At 38.6% G+C, this 13447-nt stretch overlaps 1 protein-coding gene and 1 long non-coding RNA gene across 3 annotated transcripts in view; both read right to left on the bottom strand.

Annotated features, from left to right (window-relative positions):
• LOC134212331 (myosin-I heavy chain) overlaps positions 1-13447 on the bottom strand; it is a 376227-nt gene that overhangs the window by 270858 nt on the left and 91922 nt on the right. The window lies entirely within an intron of this gene.
• On the bottom strand, positions 359-1816 carry LOC134216457 (uncharacterized). Its single transcript, XR_009980682.1, has 4 exons — positions 1350-1816; positions 1220-1279; positions 768-907; positions 359-706 (listed from the first exon to the last, which is right to left on the bottom strand). It is a non-coding gene; the product is annotated as an uncharacterized LOC134216457 (long non-coding RNA).

Raw genomic sequence — 13447 nt, 5'->3', positions numbered from 1 at the left:
TCTAGAAATCTCCCGTGATATCTCTGAGACAAAAAAATTAGTCTCCTAGATATTTTTGGTCGATTTCTAGAACCTGTCAGACCTCAAATCCGCCTCAAATGCATCAACCGTTTAAACCGGTGTCTACCTCAAATTTTAGACGAGTAGACCGTTTGAACCGATAGGGATATGACAGGTGTGGTCTCTCAGATATTACCTCGATATCTTCTAGACTCGAATACCACGGGTCTTCTAGACTCGCTTCTAGACTTCTCCTAGATGTGGGTACCATATTGCTTCTTCTTTTTCTTTTCTCAGTTCTTATTCTTTTTTTTTTTTGTTATTTTCGGCTTGTTTACATTACAATCTAAGAAAGAACTTTCTGAAATTTAAATACACATATTTTTATGTTTTATAATCGTAATTTATACTACATAAACATTTTATGAATTGCCCGCTTTAAGGACAAGGCTATTCCGAGAAATATACGTGGATCTGCTGGGATAGAGTGGCCGCAGATCCGACTGCTTTGTAGTCATGGTGATCGATCGTTATCCTCGATGAAATCAGGCCAATCAAACGAATTGTGATTCCTAGTGGGGCACGGTTGGTGCACGGAAAAGGAGGGCTTGTGATTGCTCTGTTTACTCGTTTCCGAAAGAGACATTCTGTCAAAACAAAGTGTCCGTCTATCATGGATCGGCAGAGCTCTGTCGTCGAAAAGTACCTAATACAAACGAAGCAAAAGATTAATTACAACACCTAAGCAACGAAAGCACAAGAAATACCATCGAACCGGTTCTTCTGCCATAGATTTGCACGGGCACGCAATGGTCGGTTCTTTTGTTCCTACTGAACAAAACGACCGATCCCAGGTTCAGCAGCTTTACCACCGTTTCGGGTTTACCCACTTCCGGGTTTTCTGGATCTACAAATAAAAACGAAAAGTTAAATCTACGAATTGCCATAATTTGTTTTGCTTTTTGAAAAGAAATTTTCTGTTACGCGTACATGCAATGTCTTACGTAGCCCTACATTGACTAACAAAATATATTAGCCCGAGGTCTTCCTAAACCGGAACTCCAGTTACACCTACAGTTCCAACTGGATTCCAGCAGGAATCACTACTGGATTCCGGAAGAAACCTCTTCTGAATTTTAAAAGGAATTTCGTAATTGGCGTAAAAAGATCTTTTAAGGAATTACACTGTAATGTGCTGGCGTAGCGTCCAAATGCGTACCTTAAGTATCGTCCCAAGGGTTTTGCTTCCCTTGCCCTGGTTCATCACAACGAAGATCGGCTGCAAATTGAGATAAAGAAGAAAATTAGTTCAATTCGAGTCAAGTACGAGACACTGAAGACGGCCTTACTGTTGAGGTCGAAATACGTATTTGTCAAACAAAAAACAAAATGGAAAACTTCCAAAAATGCTCGAAGATGTACGGTGCGCGTGCGAAGCGAATGATAAAAGTGAAAAACCATGGCGCGTGGCATTTGATCGACGAGTGCACCGGTAGATACACACACAATTGTAAATAGCCGAATGTACCATTTGTAGTGAAGGGACGTGTAACTGAATATTGATTTTGTATTGATCAATATTGCAGAATTAACGAAATCATTATATCATGATAAATATATTATCGGTTCGTGTCAGTAGTTAATTCACAGTCAAGAAATAGAAAGATTGATGCATGCCGCCCTTAACCACTTGAAAGAAAATGATTTGTCATCAGAATGATTACACTTACCAGATGATTTCGCGAGGAAAAGTAATGTGTATGTTGCCACACGAAGCAGCGATCTCGTTTCATCTCGATCGCCTCGAACGCTGTATACAAGTGAGGATAAGAAGACGACGAAGACGACTTGGAGAGTTTCGGTGCATCAAATGATGACGAATAAACGTGTGTTAGAGTGGAAGGGAATATTCGTGTGACAAATAATGAAGGCTGGATGAAATGGGTGAATGGATATGGATATGGTCATTCTGTAGACGAAGTTTCCGACGAAAGGAAGTGCGCGTTCTTTATTGTGTATTTTGAAACGGCTATGTTTTGGCTGGTGCTTATCGGCTCCCGGATGGATACGACATGGCGAAGTTGGTAGGTTTATAATTGTTTTCGTAAATGAAAATGAAGAATCAAATTAAAAATAGTGACATGCATGCAGGACGGGTGGGTACCTGCATGCGGAAAATAAAATAAATGTGATTGAAAAGTGCAGATGTTGGATTTTAACACTTTTTGAAGGCAGGACGAGTGGGTTCCTTGCGTGAAACAAATAAAAAACAGGACGAGTGGGTACCTGTTTCTGAATAGCAAAAATGCATGCAGGACGAGTGGGTACCTGCATGCCGAAACAATAAGGAAAACTATATGAAGCAAGAAAAAGGAGATAAAAGTGTGCGGAAGTGCGGGTTCTGGCCCAATTTTCTAACGCAGGTCAAAAAATAAATAAAATAAAGAAAAACTGTTTGTGAAAAAGTAATGAACAAAGACGTGCACCAATAGTTTCCAAAACTTGAACGTAATAGTTTTCGAATAATGCACTAGTAAAACATAGGTTTAACTTTTGACTTCCACACAAAACTGATAATTTTGTGTGGTAGGTCGAAAGTTAAAGTAAATGCTAATGATCAAGAAGATGTTTTGATTGCAATTAACGAAAATGATTGGCATTTAAATATGAAATTTCGACAATTAGTCCTTTTTTAAAAAAAATAATTGACAATAATTCTGAGCAAGATTTGGAATGAATTTGGAATTGTGTTTAGAATGGTATAGGGTTTAGTATTGAATAAATAAGGATTGGTTTCGTCATTTAAAATTTAAATTCGATTATTTGATTTTTATTGGACTGAATTTGGTTTGGATTTGTAATACATATTGATTTGATTTTGTTTTCGGCTATATATGCTTCGTTATGGATTAAAAGGATTTATGTTGAATGAAGGACGCTTTGGTTTGTCATTTGGATTGAGCTGGGTTTTATTTTACTTTGAATTTCTCATAAATTGTTATTATTGTTGGATCGCATTCAACATTCATTTAAAATTGAATAACATTTGATTGGAATTGATTTAGATTTTAATGAATTTTAACATGGATTAGATATAGATTAAATTTTTGTTTCAATTTGGATTTATATTGGATTCAGATCAACATTTGATTGAATTTAGATTGCATTTAAATTGGAAATGAATTGGATTTGAATTGGATATGGATTGGATTAAATTTGATTTGGTTTGGCTTCGGATTGGATTTGGATTGGATATAGATAAGATTTGGATTGATATGGAGTTTGGATTGGGTTTGGATTGGATTTGAGTTAGATTTGGATTAGGATTGGATTAAAATTGGTTTTGGATTGCATTCGGATTGAAATTGAATTAGATTTGGAACAGATTTGCAACGGATTTTTAATAGGTTTGGTTTGCATTTGTATTAGATTTGGATTGAAATTTAATAGATTTAGAAAGGATAAAAAATTGAATTTCATTCGAATTGAAATTAATTTGAAACAGATTTCTAATGGATTTGGATTGGTTTTGGTTCAAATTTGCAATGGATATGGACTGAATGGCGAGCGTGGGGCGTATCCGAGGATGGAGAGATGCGGCCTCGAACCGTGCATTGTGGCGTCAAATTGTTGATTCAGTGTTATCTGTTTAGATGTTAACTAAATAAATGAAAAAATGGACTGAATTTGGGATGTATTTTGATTGGATTTGGATTCGGATTGGGTTTAGATTGGATTAGATCTGGATCAGATTTGAATTGGATTTGGTATGGACATGGATTGTATTTGAATTGTATTAGGATTGGATTTAGATAAGATTTGGATTAGAAATTACTTGGATTTGAATTACTTGAGAATTGGATTTGGATTAGATTTGTAATCGAATTGGATTTGATTGGGATTGAATTTGAATTGGATTTTGATTATTTTTTTATTGGATTTTGATTTGGATTGGTTTTGTATTGGATTCGGATTGAAATTAAATTGGATTTGGCACAGATCTTCAATGGTTTTGGATTGAACTTGGTTTAGATTTGCAATGGATTTGGATTTGATTTGAATTGGGTTTGGATTGGATTTAGATTGGATTTGGATTGGATTTTGAAGCGATTTGAACTGGATTTGATTAAATATGGATTGCATTTGGATTGAAATTGGATTAGATTTGTAATGAACTTGGATTTGATTTGGATTGGATTGGATTTAGACTGAATTTAGATTGGATTCAGATAGAAATTTAATTGGATTTAAATTGGGTTTGGATTGGATATAGAATAGATTTGGATTGGTTTTTATGCGATTTGAACTGAATTTGGATTAAATTTGGATTGGATTAGGTTTTGATTGATTTTGTATTGGATATGGATTAAATTGGAATTAGATTAGAATTGTATTTGGATTGAATTTGGTTTCAGTTTGGATTGAATTTGGATTAGATTTGGATTGGATTTGGATTGGATCTGAATTTGATTTGGATTGGATTTGGATTAGATTGGGAATGGATTTGGATTGGAATTGGATTGATTTTGGATTAGATTTAAATTGTATTTGGATTTGATTTGGTTGGAGTTTGGATTGAATTTAGAATGAATTAAGATTGGATTTGGATTAGATTTAGATTGGATTTGGATTAGATTTCAATTGGATTTGGATTAGAACTAGATTTTATTTGGATCGGAATTGGATTTTTATTTTTATTTGGATTGGATTTTGATGTGATTTGAACTGGATTTGGATTAAATTTGGATTGGGATTGGATTTTAAATTACTTGGATTTGAATTACATGAGCATTGGATTTGGAATAGATTTGTTATCGACTTCGATTCGATTGGGATGGAATTTTGATTATTTTTTATCGGATTTAGATTTGGATTGGACTTGGATAGGTTTTGTACTGGTTTCGGATTGAAATTGAATTTGATTTGGAACAGATCTTCAATGGTATTGGATTAAACTTGGTTTAGATTTGTAATGGATTTGGATTAAATTTGAATTGGGTTTGGATTGGATTTAGATTGGATTTGGATTGGATTTTGATGCGATTTGAACTGGATTTGATTAAAAATTGGATTGCATTTGGATTAAATATGGATTGCATTTGGATTGAAATTGGATTAGATTTGTAATGAACTTGGATTTGATTTGGATTGAATTGGATTTAGACTGAATTCCAATTGGATTCAGATAAAAATTTAATTGGATTTGAATTGGTTTTGGATTTGATATAGAATGGATTTGGATTGGTTTTTGATGCGATTTGAACTGGATTTGGATTAGGTTTTGATTGATTTTGTATTGGATATGGATTAAATTGGAATTAGATAAGAATTGTATTTGGATTTGATTTGGTTGGAATTTGGATTGAATTTAGATTGGATTTGGATTGAATTAAGATTGGATTTGGATTGGAAGCGGATTGAATTGGATTTGGATTGAATTTGGATTGGATTTACATTAGATTTAGATTGGATTTGGATTAGATTTTGATCGGATTTGGATTGGATTTGGATTTTATTTGGATGGGAATTGGATTTTTATTTGGATTGGATTCTGATGGGATTTGAACTTTATTTGGATCGGATTTGGATTAGATTGGAAATGGATTTGGATTGCAATTGGATTGGATTTGGAATGGATTTGAATTGTTTTTGGATTGGATTTGGTTAGGGTTTGGATTGAATTTAGATTGGATTTTGATTGAATTTGGATTGAATTTGGATTGGATTTGGATTGGATTCGGATTGAATTGGATTCGGATTGAATTGGATTTGGATTAGATTTCGATTAGATTTGGACTGGAATTGGATTGGATTTGCATTTTATTTGGATTGGATTTTGATGGGATTTGAGCTGGATTTGGATTGGATTTGGTTTGGATTGATTTTGTACTGGACGTGGATTGGATTTGGATTGGATTTGAATTGGGTTTGATGGATATTGTTTGAGCTTGGATTGAATTTAGTTTGGATTTGGATTGCATTTGAATTGGGTTTGGATTGAATTTGGATTGGATTTGGATCGGATTTGAATTGGATTTGGATTTTATTCGGAATGGATTTGAATAGAATTTGGATTGGATTTTGATTTGATTTGAATTAGATTTGGATGGAATTGAATTGGATTTGGATTGGATTAAAATAAGATTTGGAGGATTTGGATTGAAATAGATTCGATATGAATTTAAATTGAATCGGGATGATTTTTTATTGGATTGGAAAAGATTTTCATTGGATTTGGATTTGCTTCGGATTGAGATTCAATTGAATACGGAATGGAAATGAATTGGTTTGAATTATATTTGGGATGATATTAATTTATATTAAATTGGATCAAACTTAAGTTGATTTTTAAATTTGTGTCGAAGAGTAGAGGAGAAAGCGAATGTAGTGAAGGGACGTGTAACTGAATATTGATTTTGTATTGATCAATATTGCAGAATTAACGAAATCATTATATCATGATAAATATATTATCGGTTCGTGTCAGTAGTTAATTCACAGTCAAGAAATAGAAAGATTGATGCATGCCGCCCTTAACCACTTGAAAGAAAATGATTTGTCATCAGAATGATTACACTTACCAGATGATTTCGCGAGGAAAAGTAATGTGTATGTTGCCACACGAAGCAGCGATCTCGTTTCATCTCGATCGCCTCGAACGCTGTATACAAGTGAGGATAAGAAGACGACGAAGACGACTTGGAGAGTTTCGGTGCATCAAATGATGACGAATAAACGTGTGTTAGAGTGGAAGGGAATATTCGTGTGACAAATAATGAAGGCTGGATGAAATGGGTGAATGGATATGGATATGGTCTTTCTGTAGACGAAGTTTCCGACGAAAGGAAGTGCGCGTTCTTATTTGTGTATTTTGAAACGGCTATGTTTTGGCTGGTGCTTATCGGCTCCCGGATGGATACGACACCATTATACGGGCCCGAGTATAAATGAATCTTGACTAAGGTGGTTTGCGTCTTTTCGAGGTAGATTCCTGTTCGCTTTTAGACATCCTTCCATGCGGGCGTATATGTTCCTGATCCACAAAAAAAGAAGTCAAGCTAAATTGATGATACTCGGCGTCTCATCAACGGCTGTGGATTGGTTCAGGTCAGGGTTTGAATCCAAAAGAGAATGAGAAAATCTTTCACTTATCATGTCTGTCTCTGTATACACTCTCGATAGGTAGCAAACCGTTAGAGACGTTTTTCGGTAGCTGTTATGATAATTAACTGATTCGGGGGGCTACAACCCAAGATAAATTTCTTTTTATAAGACCCAATTGCGGGGGGCACCGGTTCTGATGATGCATTTCAACTTGTTTTACACAGCTGTGCGAAAAAATATGGTCCCAACATAAAATGGGCGAAAACAAAGCGTTTTATCAAACTCCCTCGGCACACTTAATCGATTTTTTGCTCGGTAAAACAAATTGACGAACATGACCGTAAAAGCTTATTTTAACTGACATCTCGTTAACAAATAAGACTTTTTTTTGTGTTACTGAAATTCGGCAGTCAACTTTGCCACAGCTTTCGGCAATTCAGAAATGAACCGAATTTCGGTAATGCCAAGATGAATACACAGCTAGGTGTTGCAATGTGTTTAGTTTGTGGAAGAGAAGAAGGCGGGGGTGAAAAATTCATTTTCAGTGCAAAACGAAAACAAACCGGCTGGCTCTCCCATACTAAAATCCAAGATGGCTGAATCGTGAATTTGACACATTGGAACACCTAGTGGTGTATTCATCTTGGGTAATGCTACGTACACACCAGTCAAGCAGTTCGACGAACATTGACTCCACCCCCAAGAAAACGCTTCGGTTGCTGCTTTGTTGGAACGTGTGTGAAGTTGTTCGAACAACCATTTGACAGTTGACGGCTCGGTTGGAAAAAATTAAAACGGTTTGATTTTGGTTTGAGTTGTCGGGGGTGGAGTCAAGGTTCGCCGAACATGTTTGAGCATTTGTAGTGAAGTTGCACAAACCCCCATATATTTTTTGATGGTTGGTGCTCGAGTTGGTGCTTCGGTCGTTCGTGTGTGATATTGTTGGTCGAATAAATTGATTGTTCGTGTCGGTGTTGATAAAAATTGATGAATGTTTGAATAAACGGGAGGTGGAGTCAATGTTGGTCGAACTGCTTGACCGTGTGTACGTTCCATAACACATCTGTCAAACAGAAAACTTTTTCGCGCTGTATTTCTAAATCGCTTACACGTGAATCGTCGAAAGATAAAAAATTCGATTCAGTTCTAGAAGACACAGCTAGATTACTGCTGCGATTAATGAAGCAGTCACATTTCGTACACGTTTGTAGCTTCACCTTATTATTCAATAAACGAAAATCGAAAATAAAGTTTCAATTTCATATTTTGATTTGATTTCGTATATTTTGAAACATAAAAAAAAAAAATTGCTGAATTTCGGCAAAGTTTTGTTTTCGTGACTTGTTATGATTCGAAGAGGTTTTTGCCTCTCTTAGGGCATCTTTAGGGCATCTTTAGTAGAGTTATAAATTGTATGGGAGTTAGGAAATGAAATTGAAACTGTAAAAATGCCATCTTCAACAGACGTTATAGTTTTAAAAATTCGAACAGTTTCGTTATAACAGTTATAAATTACTGGAATACTGCTCAGTTGTATTTTTGCACGAATTTGCAACAGAACTTTCTCGAGTTTTATTTCGTTCAAAACAATAGAAGATGACGTCATCAGTCACAAAAATACTATTTCATCGACATCATAACAGTTTGACATTTGAATTGGCCTCGGAAGATTATTTTTTCATTTTTCCAGTATAAAACATGTGCAGCTTATAACTGCTACTGAAGATGCATCTCGTGCTTTATATCTTTGACAGTTATAAAATGTAAAACTCGGAAATAAATGTAACTATAACTGTAGCATTCTAAAGATGCCCTTAGTAGAGTTATAAATTGTATGGGAGTTAGGAAATGAAATTGAAACAAAATGCCATCTTCAACAGACGTTATAGTTTTAAAAATTCGAACAGTTTCGTCGGGAAATTTATAACTGGAATACTGCTCAGTTGTATTTTGTCACGTTTGCAACAGAATTTACTCGAGTTTTATTTCGTTCAAAACAATAGAAGATGACGTCATCAACTACAAAAAATACTATGTCATCGACATCATAACAGTTTGACATTTGAATTGGCCTCGGAAGATTATTTTTACGTTTTCCAGTATAAAACATGTGCAGCTTATAACTGCTACTGAAGATGCATTTCTTGTTTTATATCTTTGACAGTTATAAAATGTAAAACTCGGGAAATAAATATAACTATAACTGTAACATTACTAAAGATGCCCTAATATCGTTGGTCGTTATCTATTGAGAGTGATTTCTGCAATCCCTAGTTCAGGTCATACCTGGTGGACCGTCTGTTACGGGTTAAGATTGGCATATTGTAGATCCAGTTGAAAACCGAACTGAGCTCTCGCGACAATCGCATTTTCTCCCATTTTTGGATGTCGCAACTGCATCGCGAGTAGTGCGCATCTGTGCCATAGCCGTGCGCCATCCTGCGCACCACTCGCGATGCAGTTGCGACACTGGGAAATGGGAGAAAATGCGATTGTCGCGAGAGCTGTCTGGTTTTCAACTGGATCTCAATATCGAATCTGAAGCTTTGCAAACAATTCGGAAGTACCTCAAGGCAGTAACCTGGCCTCTGCTATTCTCGATCTTCAAACGATGTTTTTCTGTCCATTACCAGTCTGCCGCCTCATCTACGCAGACGATTCGAAAACGTATTATGTACATAATAAAAGTATGACAGATTGCACCGACCTACAGAACATGCTGTGTACTTTTGAAGAATGGTGCTCGAGAAATCTGATGGGCTTAAGTATCGAAAAATGCAACATCATTTAATATCATCGAAAGAACGCACCAATCAGTTTTGACTACGTCCTTTCCGGACAATCGCTCGCTCGAGTTCAGCACATCAGTGAGCTTGGCGTTATCCTCGATAGCGGACTGACATTCAGACTTCACTACGATGATATTGTCCCCCGAGTGGGCCTCATCTTCAAAATCATCGGCGAGCTCCGTGATCCGTTTTGCTTTAGAGCACTTTAGTGCTCCCTCGTGCGATCAATACGCGAATAATCTGTTTGATGCCCTTTCCAAGTCACATGGATCGCAAATTCAACGAAAGTTTGTGAGATCTCCGTTTTCTTAGATGGCGCGCCCCGACGGACTTACCTCCGTACAAGGAACGTTGTCGTTTTATTGGCATCGAACCACTAGAGGTAAGACGATTAACCGCTCAAACCACGTTTTCTGGGAAGCTGCTCATTGAAAATATCGAGAAAAAAACTACAGTAGCGACACTTTTCACGGAATCCAAATTTGATAGTACTCACGTTTTCAAGGGCACACCACTCGATATGGAAGTAACGCAGAACTGTCATTTTTAATATTTCACGCATGCTGCGACGCAGCAAAGCTGGAAAAAATAAAGTGACAGTTGTGCGTTGCTTCCGTATTGATTGGTTTGCCCTTGAAAACGTGAGTACCTTTTAATTTGGATTCCGTGATGAGTGTCTTTAATATGTATGCACCTGAAAGACCTCTTCATCAACGTTTTTTTTTTGTATCTAGATCCATAGACATGAATTTATGCAGAGGAGCCCGAAGGGCGTCGACCCGACAAGGTGACTTCTCGGCCCAAAAAGGTGAAAGGCATCAACCAGGCGCAAGTCGCCGGGCTGCAAGAGGTACAGCCAGCCTGTGCCATCGGCACAAGGGGAAAATCTCTGGCAGCTTCTCTACACGCAAAGAAAGCTAAGGACAGAGACGAGGCCTTGTTGGTGAAAACCGTTAAGGCAAAGAACGCTGCAGTCCTTAAATCGATGCGGGCGGCCGAAAAGCTTTCGGTGCTGGGTCAGGACGTGCGAAGCGTCAGACACACAAAAACCGGTGAAATGATCTTGGTTCTGAAACGCGGAGCGCAGGCTAGGGACTGACTACATGGAGCTAGCCTAAGAGGTCTTAGGTGACGACGCCGAGGTTAGGTCGTTGTGGGCGAAAGTGCCTACCCTACCCTACAGTGCAAGCAACTGGACGAGGTCACGATTGCAGACGACGTCTGAGACCAATGCGGTGCAGAGGTCAAGAATCTTGTACGACCAACGGTCCTTCGGCACGCATGTAGCCTACCTTAGATTACCGTTTGCGGAAGCCAAAAGGTAATGGAGCGAGGAAGTTGAAGATCGTTATCGTCATCAACCGCAAGTCTGCAACATGCAGTTATTCACGTGGGTGAAATCGCGTTCGCATCAAAGCGGAGTTTGAAACTCCTTGGGGTCGTAATAAACGACAAGCTGACCTTCGCCAGCTATGTCGACTATGCGTGCAAGAGGCTTGCCTGTGTGAGTAGGCTACTGGCAGGCGTTGCGTATCTATTCGTGGAGCCCGTCCTGGGCGAGAGCTCTGGGGTAACCAGTTACCTGCGGAAGCTGGAGAGCACGTACCGCTTGATGTGTCTCGTGCCTACCGCACGATATCACAACGCATCCTGCGTGATTGCGAGCATGATGCCAATCGCGCTGGTCATCCGGGAAGACGAGGAGTATTTCGAGCTACGTGGCGGACCCACGGCTGATACCTAACATATCGAGCTGAGTGGGTAGACCCCATGGGAAGTTCACTTCCATCTGACACAATTCCTGTCAGGCCATGGCTGCTACGGCAGATCTCATCAGGTTTGCACGCGGAGACCTTCTGCCCTGACTGTCCAGGTGTTGATAAAACTGCAGAGCACATTCTGTTCGTATGTCCTCGTTTCGACGTCGAAAGAAGAGCTATGATAGACGTTTGCGGCGTTGAGGTGAGGTCGTTGCCGGCGAAGTGACCCTCCAGTGCAAGCAACTGGACGAGGTCACGTATACGCGGACGACGTCGTCTCTACCGTCAGAGAGCAGTGCGGATGGCGACCTCTGCTCAAGAAGCGGTCCAAAGCAAAAACAAAAAAACAAAAAAGCACCGGTCGTGAAGCTATCAGTCAGCGAGGGAAGATGAAGATGCTGATCAATAAGTGTGCAACGGTTCAAGACCCTCGTTAACTGCTAACGCTACAAATGCACGGAGTTGTCTACTGACAGTGTTAATGGGTGAAATACGTCAGCCTACGTCAAGCTCTAGATGAGTAATATCTGCCTATCATTGTGAAACAGAGTACAAATATACAAACATTCTCGGCTTGTTAATCAAACCTTTATTAAAATACTATTGTAAGTACACTAAATATATAATATACACAACACTAATTGAATTACACAGCTTAATTAAGGATACATCGAAGAAAAAACTACAATTGTTACGAATAAGACGGATTGTAAACGAAGAGGATTAAAATTGTAAGTAACCTAAAATTACATTAAAACGTGCATTAAAACTATAAACAAATACTTACAGCTAAAGCTTACTCTAAACTTAAAATACGAGTTTGTCTTGAGGAAGTCCGAACGACTTCACCTCCCGTAACAAAACTTTTAGAAATTTATATTCTTAAGTTGTTCTTCGTTGGACATTCATCGAGTAGATAGAACAACCATGTCCCCTCGAGTCAGCATCAGTGCATCATATGCAACCAACATATGAAGCAGATCGGAAAATGGTTCAATGTGACGTCTGCGACCGATGGTACCACTTCATGTGTGCCGGAGTCAACGACAGTGTAGACTTATGGGTTCATCAATTCACTCACCGATGGATTTGACATTTGAGCGGGTCGTCTTCTCGAACAAAAGTTCATTTTGCGTTCATTATGCGACCCGCTCAAACGTCATAATTTCTTGGGGAGTTCATTTTGCGTTAGTCTTTGAGAACGAAAGCAGAAACTTATATGTACGGCATGCCAACTCAGATCCGTGTGAATCCGTAGCATCAACGACTACCAGCGCACGAGCGCAAGGTTGGAGCTTGAAATGCAACGATTGGCAGAGGAAAAGCGGTTGCAGGACAAAATGCGAGGAACGCGAGAAGCAGGACGGAAATGCAAGACATGGTGCTGCGTTTGGAATCTGAGCGAGGAAAGGCGATCACAGCGATGTTCGCTCTGGAGAAGGAGATATCAAGAAAAATACAATCTACTACAAACCAAGTTGGACGAAGGAAGTGCAACAGGTAGTGTTCGCAGCCGACGAAACTGTGATCTAAGTACGAGTAAGGTGCAGGATTGGAAGATCGGAACCCCACAGTGACCCTGAGTTCCAATACTGGGTGCATTCCACTGGACTTACGTTGCAAGCGGAGGCGACATCAGATTCAGTCCAACCTACTTTGACGACTACTACAACAGCAGCTGGGACAAGTCAGAATGACTGCAGTCGCCGTCGTTAGTGAATGTGAGACACCTGTATTAGCCACAAACAGTTCAATTGCAGTTCAATTGTACAACCAGTGAGATCCCCTGTGACA

The sequence above is a fragment of the Armigeres subalbatus genome, chromosome 2 (genome assembly GCF_024139115.2).
Source record: "Armigeres subalbatus isolate Guangzhou_Male chromosome 2, GZ_Asu_2, whole genome shotgun sequence".
In the NCBI taxonomy this organism is placed as follows: Eukaryota; Metazoa; Arthropoda; class Insecta; order Diptera; family Culicidae; genus Armigeres; species Armigeres subalbatus.
This window is presented reverse-complemented; position numbering and strand designations above follow the sequence as displayed.